We start from the raw sequence: 12,730 nt of genomic DNA, 5'->3' as shown, positions 1-12,730 counted from the left end.
GGGCCCCTTGGCCAGTGCCCATCAGGCCCATGCATTAAGATCACACTGGGGGGATACTATAACATTGTGCAGTCCAAAGGCAACACTATAAAACTGAAGGGTAAAGAGGGGCACTATAACTTCCAGGGGTGAAGAGGGAATAATAACTCTGAGGGGCACAGAGGAGCCACTATTAATTTGTGGAGCCACTGAAGGGGAACTACTACTATTGAGGGAACTGAAAAGGGCACTATTATTTTGAGGGGCCACAGAGAAGGCACTATTGTTTTGTGGGCCAACAGAGGGCTTATGGGGGTGGTACTGAAAAAGGCATTGGTAGTAGCAACAGAGAGGAGTTGTGGCTGGAAGAAGTTGCCACAGTGGTCTGGGCCCAGATAGAGAAGAATGAAAGAGAGGTGAAAACAGACATCAACAGTCAGAGAAAACACCACCTGTGATCACTGCAGGTAACTGCACTGTAAGCACTATAACTGGGTGGATAAAAGTCAAAGATGCTATTGGATGCTTCCAAGATGGAAATGGTGAAGAAGGCCGAGCTTTTAAATTCCTATTTTGTATCTGTTTTCTCTCAGAAAGTAGATGGAACATCAACTGATCTTCCCTGTGCTATTGGGGGGGGGGGGGGGGGGGGATAAAAGAATGCAGGCTATCTATAAGCAGAGAAATGGTGAGGGAACACATAGCTAACTTAGATTAATTCAAGTCTCAAGGTCCAGATGAATTACATCCTAAAAGACGCAATCCTAGGCAGATGGCCACGATTTGTCTGTGCGAAATCACGTGCAGAAAACAAATCGCGGCATTCTTTATTTCTCTGCGAGCCCCACACAGAAATGTCACTCCCTGGCCTCCAGCTCTGGTCTGCGCATGCACCAGCTGCCTGGCAGCCGGCACATCAAGGAAACGGAGCCACGAGAGCAGGTGGGTGCCGCACTGGTCTCTGCAGGGGCTTGGGTTGGGTCCTGCTACGAGAATTCTCGCAGCCAGATCCGACCCGGCCGTCTGCAGGCAGCCTTAGTCAGACCTCATCTAGAATACTGGGTCCAGTTCTGGGAACCCCAATTTAAAAAAGACATAGACAAACTGGAGCAAGTTCAGAGAAGAGTTACCAAGATGGTGAGCGGTCTGCAAATCATGTCCTATGAGGAACGGTTAAAGGATCTGGGAAGGTTTAGCTTGCAGAAGAGAAAGCTGAGAGGAGACTTAATAGCTGTCTACAAATATCTGAAGGGCTGTCACAGTGCAGAGGGATCAGCCCTATTCTCATCTGTACAAGGAAAGACTAGAAGCAATGGGATGAAACTGAAAGGGAGGAGACACAGATTAGATATTAGACAGTGAGGGGGATCAATGAGTGGAACAGGTTACCACGGGAGGTGGGGAGTTCTCCTTCAATGGAAGTGTTCAAACAAAGGCTGGACAAATATCTGTCTGGGATGATTTAGTGAGTCCTGCACTGAGCAGGGGGTCGGACCCGATGACCCCGGAGGACCCTTCCAACTCTATCATTCTATGATTCTATGGTGTCTGACTATTATTTGGTGACTGTATTATATAGAGGTACACTAGAGCTTTGCCGCCATATCTGAGCCGACCGCGTTATAAAGCTAACCTATAGTTTTGTTGTCTCCAATATATGTATAATTTTCTGTGTAGGGGGGAGGATTTTGAGTTGAGCTATGTAACCCTATGAGCTCTATGTACACCCCTCGTCATATCATGTAGGGAAGGCAAATGAGGCTCCACTTTAAAGAGTTTCCTCAGCAGCTGCAGTGTATTATGCATACTGCGTCACAGTTGCTGCAGAACCTCATAATACCTGTTTGCGCCTTAATGACCAGCTAATTTGTCATATTCTAAGAGGGCTTGTTTTCTGCGATCCGAGTTGTATTTTCCAGCGGCATCACTTTTAATGTGTTTAACTTTTATTACTTTTTTAGGGGTATTGGGGGAAAAAATGAATTCTGCCCTTGTTTTTTGGATTCCTTTTCTACGGCGTTCCGCATGCAGAATAAATCATGTGATAACATTATTGTGCGAGTCAGTACGATTCTGGCGGCACCATGCTTAGGGTTAATGCCCACGGCCGCGGCGTTGCACCGCAGCTATTAGGTTCTATTGAACCTAATAGCTCAATGTTCACACTGTGGAATCCCGCAGCGTGAAATAACCCGTGGCATGTCCTATTTGCCGCGGGAATACGCGCAGCCGGCTTCCATTGTAGTCAATGGAAGCTGGCCGTCATGCTATACTGTGGTATGGCGGATATATAGCATTAATACGCTTCCCCGCCCACCGCGTCATATGTCACTGCCGCTGCGTCATGCAGGCCCTGCACAGCGGATCCAGGAGGTGAATATAGGGTCTTTGGGGGTGCGCCGTGGCGGACTCCGCTGCAGTATTCCTTTTGCGGAGCCCGTCGCGGCCGCGGGCAGGAGGCCTTATACAGTTTTTTAATGTTTTCCTTTTTTTCTCAAAAACTATTTTTTATAGATTTGCTTTGGCGCCGCCGCGTTCCAAGAGCCAAAGCATTTTTGTTTCATAGATCTACGAGGGCTCGGTGTTTTTCCTGGGATGAACTCCAGTCTTTATCCAATTTTGGGAAAAAAATACAACATTTTGATTGCTTTTTATTCCATTTTTTTCCAGAGGCAAAATTACCAAAATCTGCAGTTCTGTTTTTTTATTTTGATTTTTGGCGCTATAGACTACACTGCGCGGCCCAATGTTTGTAACTGAGAAGCAGATGGGCGGCTTATAGTAACTTTGGTGCTGAATTCAAAAATGATATCCGTTTTTTTCTGCCATGTGAGGTTTTCCAGTTATGGGGCAGAAAGTAGTCCAATCGCCGCTGTATTGTACTTTTTGGAAATATCCCTATCCCATAGATCCAGTCGGCTCGCCATTAACCTGCAAAGAATTGTTGCTTCATACGGCATTTTGATCGCTTTCTATTCCAGTTTTTTGTACTTTTTTTCCTGCCGGGCGCCATTGGGGTAAAGTAATGCAGTAACTTCTCTCTGGGTCATTACCGATGCAGCGATACCGGACAAGTGAATAAAAAAAAAAAAAAAAGTTGTTTTTACCCAGTGCCAGGCTTCTGATGCAGCGCTGTAAAAAGGTTATTGCATCAGAATAAAACTCCTTAACAACCATCATCAAAAGGCGAATGCGCAGTTAAAGGGATAATATACAGCTCAGCTGCTGCAGAACCTCAGATTACACACCTCAGCTGCTGCAGAACCTCACATTACACATCTCAGCTGCTGCAGAACCCCACATTACACATCTCAGCTGCTGCAGAACCCCACACTACACACCTCAGCTGCTGCAGAACGCCACACTACACACCTCAGCTGCTGCAGAACGCCACACTACACACCTCAGCTGCTGCAGAACCTCAGACTACACGTCAGCTGCTGCAGAACCTCACACTGCACCTCAGCTGCTGCAGAACCCCACACTACACACCTCAGCTGCTGCAGAACCTCAGACTACACACGTCAGCTGCTGCAGAACCTCACACTACACAGCTCTGCTGCAGAACCTCACACCACACAGCTCAGCTGCTGCAGAACCTCATAATATACACCTCAGTTGCTTCGGAACTTACATGACACACTTCAGCTGCTGCAGAAGCTCACACAACACAGCTCAGCTGCTGCAGAACCTCACATTACACACCTCAGCTGCTGCAGAACATCGCACTACTCAGCTTAGCTGCTACAGAAATCCCTATACACTTTAGATGCTGCAGAACCTCTCTATGCATCTCAGCTGCTGCAGAACCTCGCACTTTTCACCTCAGCTGCTGCAGAACTTTACACAATACACCTCAGCTGCTGCAGAACATCATACTACACACCTCAGCTGCTGCAGAACCTCATACTGCACACCTCAGCTGCTGCAGAACCTCACACAATACACCCCAGCTGCTGCAGAATCTCATAATTCGCACCTCAGCTGCTGCAGAACCCTTACACTACACACCTCAGCTGCTGCAGAACCTCACATAATACACCTCAGCTGCTGCAGAATCTCATAATTCACACCTCAGCTGCTGCAGAACCCTTACACTACACACCTCAGCTGCTGCAGACCCTCACACAATACACCTCAGCTGCTGCAGAACCCTTACACTACACACCTCAGCTGCTGCAGAACCCTTACACTACACACCTCAGCTGCTGCAGAACCCTTACACTACACACCTCAGCTGCTGATCTTATTAAAAAGAACAAACGAGGTATGTCATTTTGGACACAAATCTCCGACCTTGATTTTCAAAAAGACGTTCTGCAGCAGCTAATAAGGTGTATATTATATCACCCCTGTAATATAGGATACTAGAAGTCGCCTCTGAGCTCCTCCTGGTTGGCCTCAGTGACTTCTAATAGTATTTGTGGGGCATCGTCTCCAAGGAAGTGGATGAGCACTGCTAAAACCAGGAGGCAGCCCTCATCTAGTGTCCTGCCCAGGACCCTCCACCCCATGGATCTGGGGCTGTACTGGACTCCATGGTCCCTACTGGGCATCCTTATGCAAGTTCCTAGAGAAAGTGCTAACTTCTTTTGGCTACCACTAGGTGTCAGTAGAGTCCAGCACTGGAGATTTCCTGCCAGGGATACATAATGATGATGATGATGATATCAGATAATTGCTGCTTATCGATCTTTGTCTCTGCAGATACTTTGTCCCCAAGTCTCCTTCGCCCAGTGACCCTCTTGACACCTTGCATCCCAATCCCCATGTCACTACAAGCCCCAGCAGTCAGCCCCTTGCACAAGAGAGCTGCAGGGGTTAACATGCATTGCTCTCCATAGGCTGGCACTGCAGGGAGTCAGTGCAGGGGAGCAGCAGGGGTCTGTGCATGTCCTCAGGATAATCCAGGGATTACTCCAGTGACACAGGAAGCAATCCCTCCATAGCTTCCTGTGCTGGGAGCAGAGGAGGAGCTGCACACTGAGCCTGCCTGCTGCTGCTGCTGCAGACACTGCTGCAATGTGCCCACACAGCTGCCTGCTGGGAAGTGGATGTGGGGGATAAGGATGTGAGCAGCCAGCATGAACAGACAGGACACAGCAGGTATGGACTTCTGGGGAAGCTTGGGACAACCTGGGGCAGGTGCCTGGGGAACTACAAGTGTCAGCAGATGTGGCTGCACAGGCAGAAGAATAAGGAGGAGGAGGGGGACCAGCAAAACTTTTCCTATTGTCCCAGTAGGAAGCAAAAGTTAGTTGTTGCTGGCAGAGAGAAGAGATACAATGTAGCAGCGAGGAGTGTAAATATTATTGATGAGACTTGTGTTCTGCTACTTGTACTCTGCAGCTGTTGTAGGACTACAACTCCCAGCATGCAATGGCAGCCTGCAGGGGGATTCTCAGTTGGAGAGCCGCAGGTTGCAGATTTCTGGTTGGACAATGTAGATGATTTATGAGCTGGATGCCAAGCAGGGATCACCTGCAGGGACTGTGCCTGGCATACAGGAGTCTGGGAAAGCTGGATGGCAACCAGGGATCACCTGCAGGGACTGGCACATAGTACTTTGCCTGGCATACAGGAGTCTGGGAAAGCTGGATGGCAACCAGGGATGACCTACAGGGACTGTGCCTGGCATACAGGTGTCTGGGAAAGCTGAATGGCAACTCTCTTGGTGGGTGAACTGCTTGTCACCCAGCTGACCCCTGCTCTTTTCTCATGTGCCATTCAGTAGTGTAAGAAAGCTGGGTGACAGCTGTTTTGGAGACTGAATGGCTTGTCACCCAGCTGTCCCTTGGCTTTTTTCTTCTCATCTGCTGTTCTGTAGTGTTGGAAAGCTGGGTGGCAGACCTGTGGGCTGATGACTCAGTTATGACCCTGCTGCCCCCTGCTCTTTTCTCATCTGCCGTTCTATTGTGTGGGAAAGCTGGGGGGCATCTCTCTTGGTGGGTGAACTGGTTGTCACTCAGCTGCCCCCTGCTCTTTCCTCATGTGCCATTCCGTAGTGTGGGAAAGCTAGGTGGCATCTCTCTTGGTTCATGAACTGGTTGTCACCCAGCTCCCCCCTGCTCTTTTCTCATCTGCCGTTCTATGGTGTGGGAAAGCTGGGTGGCAGCCCTGTGGGCTGATGACTCAGTTGTCACCCAGCTGTCCCCTGCTCTTTCCTCTTGTGCCATTCAGTAGTGTGAGAAAGCTGGGTGACAGCTGTGTTGGTGAGTGAATCGCTTGTCACCCAGCTGCCCCCTACTTTTTTTTTCTCATCTGCCATTCTGTAGTGTTGGAAAGCTGGGTGGCCGCTCTGCAGGTTGGTGACTGTTGTCGCAGCTTTCCCAGAAGCTGATAAAATATCTGAACAGAATATTAACCCTTAACAACTGGAAGGTTTTGGTTGTGAATGTTAGTTTTTAGTGATTTTGCGCATCTGACGGTTACGGTCAGACTTTTTTTTACTTGTCAGGGAACGGAGATAAGTGAACGGGTGGATTTCCTGGTTTTGATATATAAGTAACCCGGGGATACGGGGCAGTTCTGGGCGCGGTTTGGGTTGGCGCAGCCAGCTTGCGCATTTCTTCGGATGCGTTGTATGTTTTTTTTACCTGCATTTAGGCCTTATTGAAACAAGCGGGTCGGATGTTGGTCCGTGAAAAATGAGCAGTATTTTAACCCCGCGCCTGCATCCGTATTGTCACCGTCTGCGTGTCCGTCCGTTCCTCCTGTGTGTCATGCTGTATTCACACGGACGTGTGTGATAAAGGTCGGAGGGACTCGCAAACCTGCAATTTTTCTTTCTGCGATTGCAATGTTTCGTGCAAAAAAACCGCACTTCTGCACTTGTGATTTTCGTGCAGTAAAAATTGCATGTTGTTCCAATAGAATGTCGCATCGCGCTCGCAGGAAAACCGCGTTTCCATCAGACTACAATGCAATTTTGTGCCTCCCATAGGAAATAACGGGCGATTCAGGGACAGGATCTTACGAAAATACGACACGCTGCGATTTTTTTTTTGCACCCTCGAACTGTTGGTGGGAGCAAAAAAAAAAAAAATTGTTCGTGAATTAACCCATTAATTTCCTCGTGTGTTCCATCCATATCTCAGTCGGACAGAACTCGCACGGGAAACTGTTTGCGTAAAAACACCCTTATTTATTTTTCTTGGGTGCAAAAAGGAAGAAAAAAAGACCCAACGTTTATTTTCGGCGTTGCTGGGCGATGCCGGATCGCACCCCTGTTGACTTGAATAGGCGACTGTCATAAAAAAAACGGATCAGAACTGATATTCTGTGGACTTACCGTATTTATTATACAACCAGTCCAAGTTTAACCCCTTAGTGACCAGCATATATTTTTTTCTTTTAGGCCTCTTTCACACGGGTAGCAGCGATATCGCCACTACGAAATCGCAGCTATGTAACAGCTTTGTTCCCACGATTTTATTGCAAGAATGTTAAGCCCTACCCGAAAATAAGCCCTGGCTGCAGCTCAGCTAATTCATAAATCCCACCTCTACAACACGCTGACTGTTGATTGGATCTTCGGACACTGCTCAACCAATCAATACAGAGCTGGATGAAGCAATCACAGCCGTTGCATTGGTTCATTGAGCGCTGCATTGATTGGCTAAGCAGTGAGTGGATGAACCAATCAAGAGCCATCGCTTCCTGGAGGCAGGATTTATGAATCCTGCAACCAGGAAGTGATCTTCTTCTGGCGAACGAGAACTGCAGGACGCCCAGTGGAGCTCTGGAGAGCAGCGGGAGGACTGAGCCTGCTAGATAAGTATTGCCTTTTTTTTTTTTTGGAGTGCAGCTAGGGCTTAGTTTCGGGGTAGGGCTTATTTTCTAATAATAAAATCACATCTCATGAAAAGTGCGATTTCATGTGTTGCAATGCGACAAAAGCTAAAGCTCCATAGGGAAACATGGGCCAGAAAAATTGTGGCAATATAGTGCGATTTTTTTTTTCCCCTCGCAAGATCGCATCAGAGAAAAAATCGCTAACGTGAATGAACCCGTAGGAAAGCATGGAAGCATGGGCTGCACATATATGCGTTTTCTTGCGCTATCGCATTGCGGCAAGATCGAGTGATTGTTGTTGCCCATGTGACAGCGGCCTTAGGACCGAGCGATTGTCATAGTAACATTGCAAAAACCGTAACTGGTTGACATATGAGTTATGTATGGGGCTTGTCTTTTGTGGGAAGAGTTGCACTTTTTGGCAACCACACTCCGGGGTCCGTGGAACGTGTTGTAGAACTTTTTTTTTGAGGGAAGATGGAAAAACATCCGGACATTGCGCCCGATGACTTTTTAATCTGATCGGCACGATTGCTGCGATAACAGATTTTTTTGTTACTTTTTACTACTTTTAGACAGTAAAAAGACATTTAAAACAATTGACTCTTCATCGCCGCGTTTAAGGGCCATAGCGTTTTTATTTCTCGGGCCACGGAGGGCTTGTTTTTGTGAGACGAGTCGTCGTTTTTATCCGTACTTACTCAAGAAGATTTGAAGATGCTCTCGCTCCATCACTAGAATAGTACACTGCATTACTTGTAGTGCATTCTACTAAGCCTATGACAGCAGGCTGCTAGACTCTGCTGGAGGCGGGGCCTAATAGACTGAGCTACATGGCAGACATGGTGACCTTTGTCAGGCTTCTGGCTGCCATGGGAGCCCATTGGTACCTTGCGATCACATTGCGGGGTGTCGATGGGTGAGGAGGAGCAGAAAGGCTGCTTCAAGAGCTGCGCATTTGGCGCAGGTTTGAAGTGGCTTTTCTGCCTGTATTCCACTGCGGAAATCTGTCCTCATAGAGAGAAGAGAGTCCGCAGCGGAGACGGTGATACGATTGACATGTCGCGGATTTGAATTCCACGCCGCATGTCAGTTTCCACGCGACTTGTCCGCAGTTGACTATAGGCAGAATGTGTACGAGATTTTTGCAAATCCCATCCACTTTGCCGCTTAGTCTCAGGTTTAACAATGCAACGGAATTGCCGTGCGGAAAGTCTGTATGGAGATTCCACGGCTGTTCTGCCCTGTGTGAACCCAGCCTAAGGCTGCCTACACACGGGCGAGCGCGGTATTGGCACGTGAAACTCGGGGCTCATATTTGTGCAAGGTTTATGAGTCTCATGCGATTTACTCACACGAAACTCGCGCAAGATTTTCACCCGTGTGAAACTGGCCTAAAGGGTTAAAAAAAAGGTCAAAAATGTGAGAACAGCCCTACGGACTGTTGCGGTACGTTCCGGCTACGTAATAGGGTAGCCATTTTTCCATACGGATCCCACCTCTAAAAGCCGTAGCAGATGTGAGCTGTGAATTTCTGCGCAGCCGGATCTGCGTGCTGAACTCCCGCTGCGGCAGGTTGGCTCTTTTTTTCTGCCCTTGGATTTGAAATAGACTGCGGTACGGATTCCCATTGAAATGAACGGCGTATATATTTACCGTAGAAACGGCGAGGACTCCGCTGCGAAAACCGGCCGTCTGAACGAGGCTTACTGGCTCCAGGCGCGGTCAGTGATATAGATAAATGAGGGTTACCCCCACCTGAATGAGCCCTACGACCGATCCGCGGGTGACAGTCTGCAGCAGAGCCCGCGCCTTCGTGTAAGTTTCTCACGTATGCCAGAAATCCACATGAAAAAAGTGTATAAAATGTAAGCATTCGTCTATATTTGTAAAATCATATGCGCGGCGTACGCATAAACCGGTCCAGCCTATGGATCCGTAAACGCTACGTTTTCATCCGTGTGCGTTTCACGGTGTGGATGGAGAGCTATATGTTATGGCCCCTGTAATATATAGTGACGGTACGTTCCGTATAGCGCCTGTTTCGCCCTCAGGTGACAGTTATCATACCTGTCTAAACACCAACCACAATGGCAGCTTTACGTACAGGTGTGCGAGAAATGTAGTTATAAAATGTAAACACGTATGCCTCATAAACGTATGTTTACATTAACAAATACGCAGGATACGTTTTCATCCGTTTTTTAATATGTAAACATTTTCTAATAAAGTTTTGTAGTTCAACCTCTTTTTTTTTTTTACCTGATCACAAAAACGTATACGTTAAGCGTACGGTGAGACGCAGCCGTATGGTTCCATTCGTTTTGCATTGATTGCAATGTTTAAAAGAAAAAAAATGTTTCCACGTGTTTTTTGTGTGTGACAGAAAAATGTAGCGGGCCGCGCATTTCCATCCCACAAAAGAATTAAACGCATGAAAACGTATGTAAGGCGAAACGTAGTCAAACGTATGAAGTGTTTTATTACGCAGATTCGTGAAGCCCCACATTTTCATTTATTTTTTGGTCACTGTGGACGGCCCTGACAGGCAGATGGTCCTTGTTGCCCATAGCAACCAATGAGAGCTTAGCTTTGATTTCTGAAGCTCCTGTGGAAAATGAAAGCTGCGATGTGATTGGTCATGTTTCTGCCGTGGAATCCTTTTTTTTAATTTTAACCAACTTTATTTAGAAAACAAGGACTTGAACGTGTACAAAACCAGGTGCGTACAGATGAAGAGTCACATCTCTTATAATGGTAGCCACAACGCAGTAAGTGAGCCACTGCAGCCGTGAGCGGGATCGGCCGTTGGACCCCATTGTTTTAACCCCTTAATAACATGGCCCTTTTTTCCCCTTTTTTGTTTTTTTTTTTCTCCCCATTTAAAAAAAAAATCACAGCTTTTATTTTTCATCACTGTAGATGTCTGAGGTTTTCTTTTTTTACGGGACGAGTTGTATTTTTTATAGGTAATATTTAATGTATCGAAAAACTAAAAAAAATTCTAAGTGTAGGGAAATAGAAAAAATAGCAATTCCACCATCTTTGTTTCTACGGTTTCTACAGCAAAAGTGACGTAACTTTATTCTGGCGGTCGGTACGATTACTGCGATACCAAATTTATATAGTTCCTTTTTGCGGTACTAAAATATCTTTATCTTTTTTTTAATTTATTTAACATATGGAATTGGCGGAGGTTACATTTTTTTACCTTTTATTTTTTTTCTAATAATTAATACCGTAAAACTTTTTTTTTACTCCATATTCATTTTTTTTTCAATCCCCACAGGGAACTGAATTTGTGATCATTTGATCGCTCCTAGAGTATAATGCAATACCAAAGTATTGCATTATACATTGATCTGACAGGCAGTCTATCAAGACAGGCCTCAGGTAGGTCATGATCGGCAATCGGCCAATGCCGTTCTGGGGCCTTCTAGTCGCTGCGTGTTAACCGCATCATACGTTGCGCAAATGTGTTTGCGTGAACTCGCCCTTAAGGCCTTTTTACAGAAGCGCCTAACAGTCATCCCAGTGATTTTACAAAGGAGCGATCATTGATTGAGCGATCAGTGACTGGAGGCGGAGCAGCCGGGGATAATTCCTGCCCGCCCACCTCTATGCGCAGTAAACGGGACGTCGTCCATCGATGACCGGCTGCTGGTCACGCGGCCGATTGTTGTCCGTTTTTTATGCGTGCAGAAACTGGATAGTGAACTCGTTTGCTTGTCATTCAGTCGCTGCAGCCTTCACACTGAACGATAATCGTTCCGATTCCCGTGATCCAGCGAGAATCTGAACGATGTTCGGCCCGTGTAAAAGCACCCTTACTGCTGCAGCACCTCTTTTATGCTGGTATGCTTGCAAAAAAAGCCTCATTAAAAAAAAAAGTTGCACTAATGCATGCAGAAATGCGTATACGCTCCTGTTAAGTAGCCCTTACACCAGTATATATATATACGCCTTAGGCCGTTGACAGACGAGCGTATTCCCACCCGATTTATGCGTCCGTAATACAGATGAGTGTTGTCAGTATTAAACTGGCCACAATACCCCCATCTTTGACGGCCTTAGGTAAATATGCCCTGCAGACTGCTCCATAATGGCCTATATCTGCTGCTACGTGGAATACAGACTGCCATAAACAGCGATGTGGTGGATATTTAGGACGGCTGAGGATTATGATCGCCATTGATCTTCTTTACTATAAGGGTCGCCCGACTGCAGAGGGGAGTGACGCCCATACCAGTCGGAGGAGGGAGGTTGTTCATTCCTTTTTGGGGTATATCCTACATAGTTACTAACCAGCAAATTAACAAAGTTCGTTGCCTACAAAGTCGCCATTAATGCCGCTACTGCGCCATTCCTAGACAAAGCTCTTGATGACATCGCCGCCCAGACTTCGCAGGTAAATAGTATGACCCCCACTGTATTAAATATTTGCGCTTGTGTCTTGCAGGATCCCCCTCTACGTGTGTTGGCTGACTCATCTCCTCTTCGGTACGAACTCTCACATATCTGCGAATACGCCCCACACATTCCTCGCAGGTATGGAATGCTTTCTGTCATAGGAATCCCAAACCCAGCGCCTCTCTAATGCGCCCATTGTCTGCACTGTTTGCTGATCGCTAATGTATATCTGCCGAGGCCGCGGCACGCCTCATTCCAGCCTTATCGGCTGACGATCGTGCCGGCGCCGCTCGCTATCGGACAGTAATAATATATTGGGATCAGATGTGATGTGGGAAAATCATGTAAAGAGCTTTGCCTAGATCAAGACCTTCTATCCCTGCGGCCCATCTGGACTGCACACGTAGCGGTACATGCCATGGACTGAAAAAAATAATCAGAAGGCTAGGATTGCACGGAACTTTCACCAAAAAATATATGCGACTTGTCGGCGACATTTTGGCGCGACGCCATTTGGATGCTAAAAGAACGGCCAAATCGCAATCAA

General features: G+C 47.0%; 1 protein-coding gene across 1 annotated transcript in view; it reads left to right on the top strand.

Annotated features, from left to right (window-relative positions):
• The first annotated feature begins 4,971 nt into the window (after nucleotides 1-4,971).
• Nucleotides 4,972-12,730, top strand: part of DISP1 (dispatched RND transporter family member 1) — a 96,269-nt gene continuing 88,510 nt past the window's right edge. The window contains exons 1-2 of the mRNA XM_066595183.1: nucleotides 4,972-5,085; nucleotides 12,233-12,321. The gene's annotated coding sequence lies outside the window, so the exon portion shown is untranslated. The remainder of the gene's footprint in view (nucleotides 5,086-12,232; nucleotides 12,322-12,730) is intronic.

This window comes from Eleutherodactylus coqui, chromosome 3 (assembly GCF_035609145.1).
Source record: "Eleutherodactylus coqui strain aEleCoq1 chromosome 3, aEleCoq1.hap1, whole genome shotgun sequence".
Lineage (NCBI taxonomy): Eukaryota > Metazoa > Chordata > Amphibia > Anura > Eleutherodactylidae > Eleutherodactylus > Eleutherodactylus coqui.
This window is presented reverse-complemented; position numbering and strand designations above follow the sequence as displayed.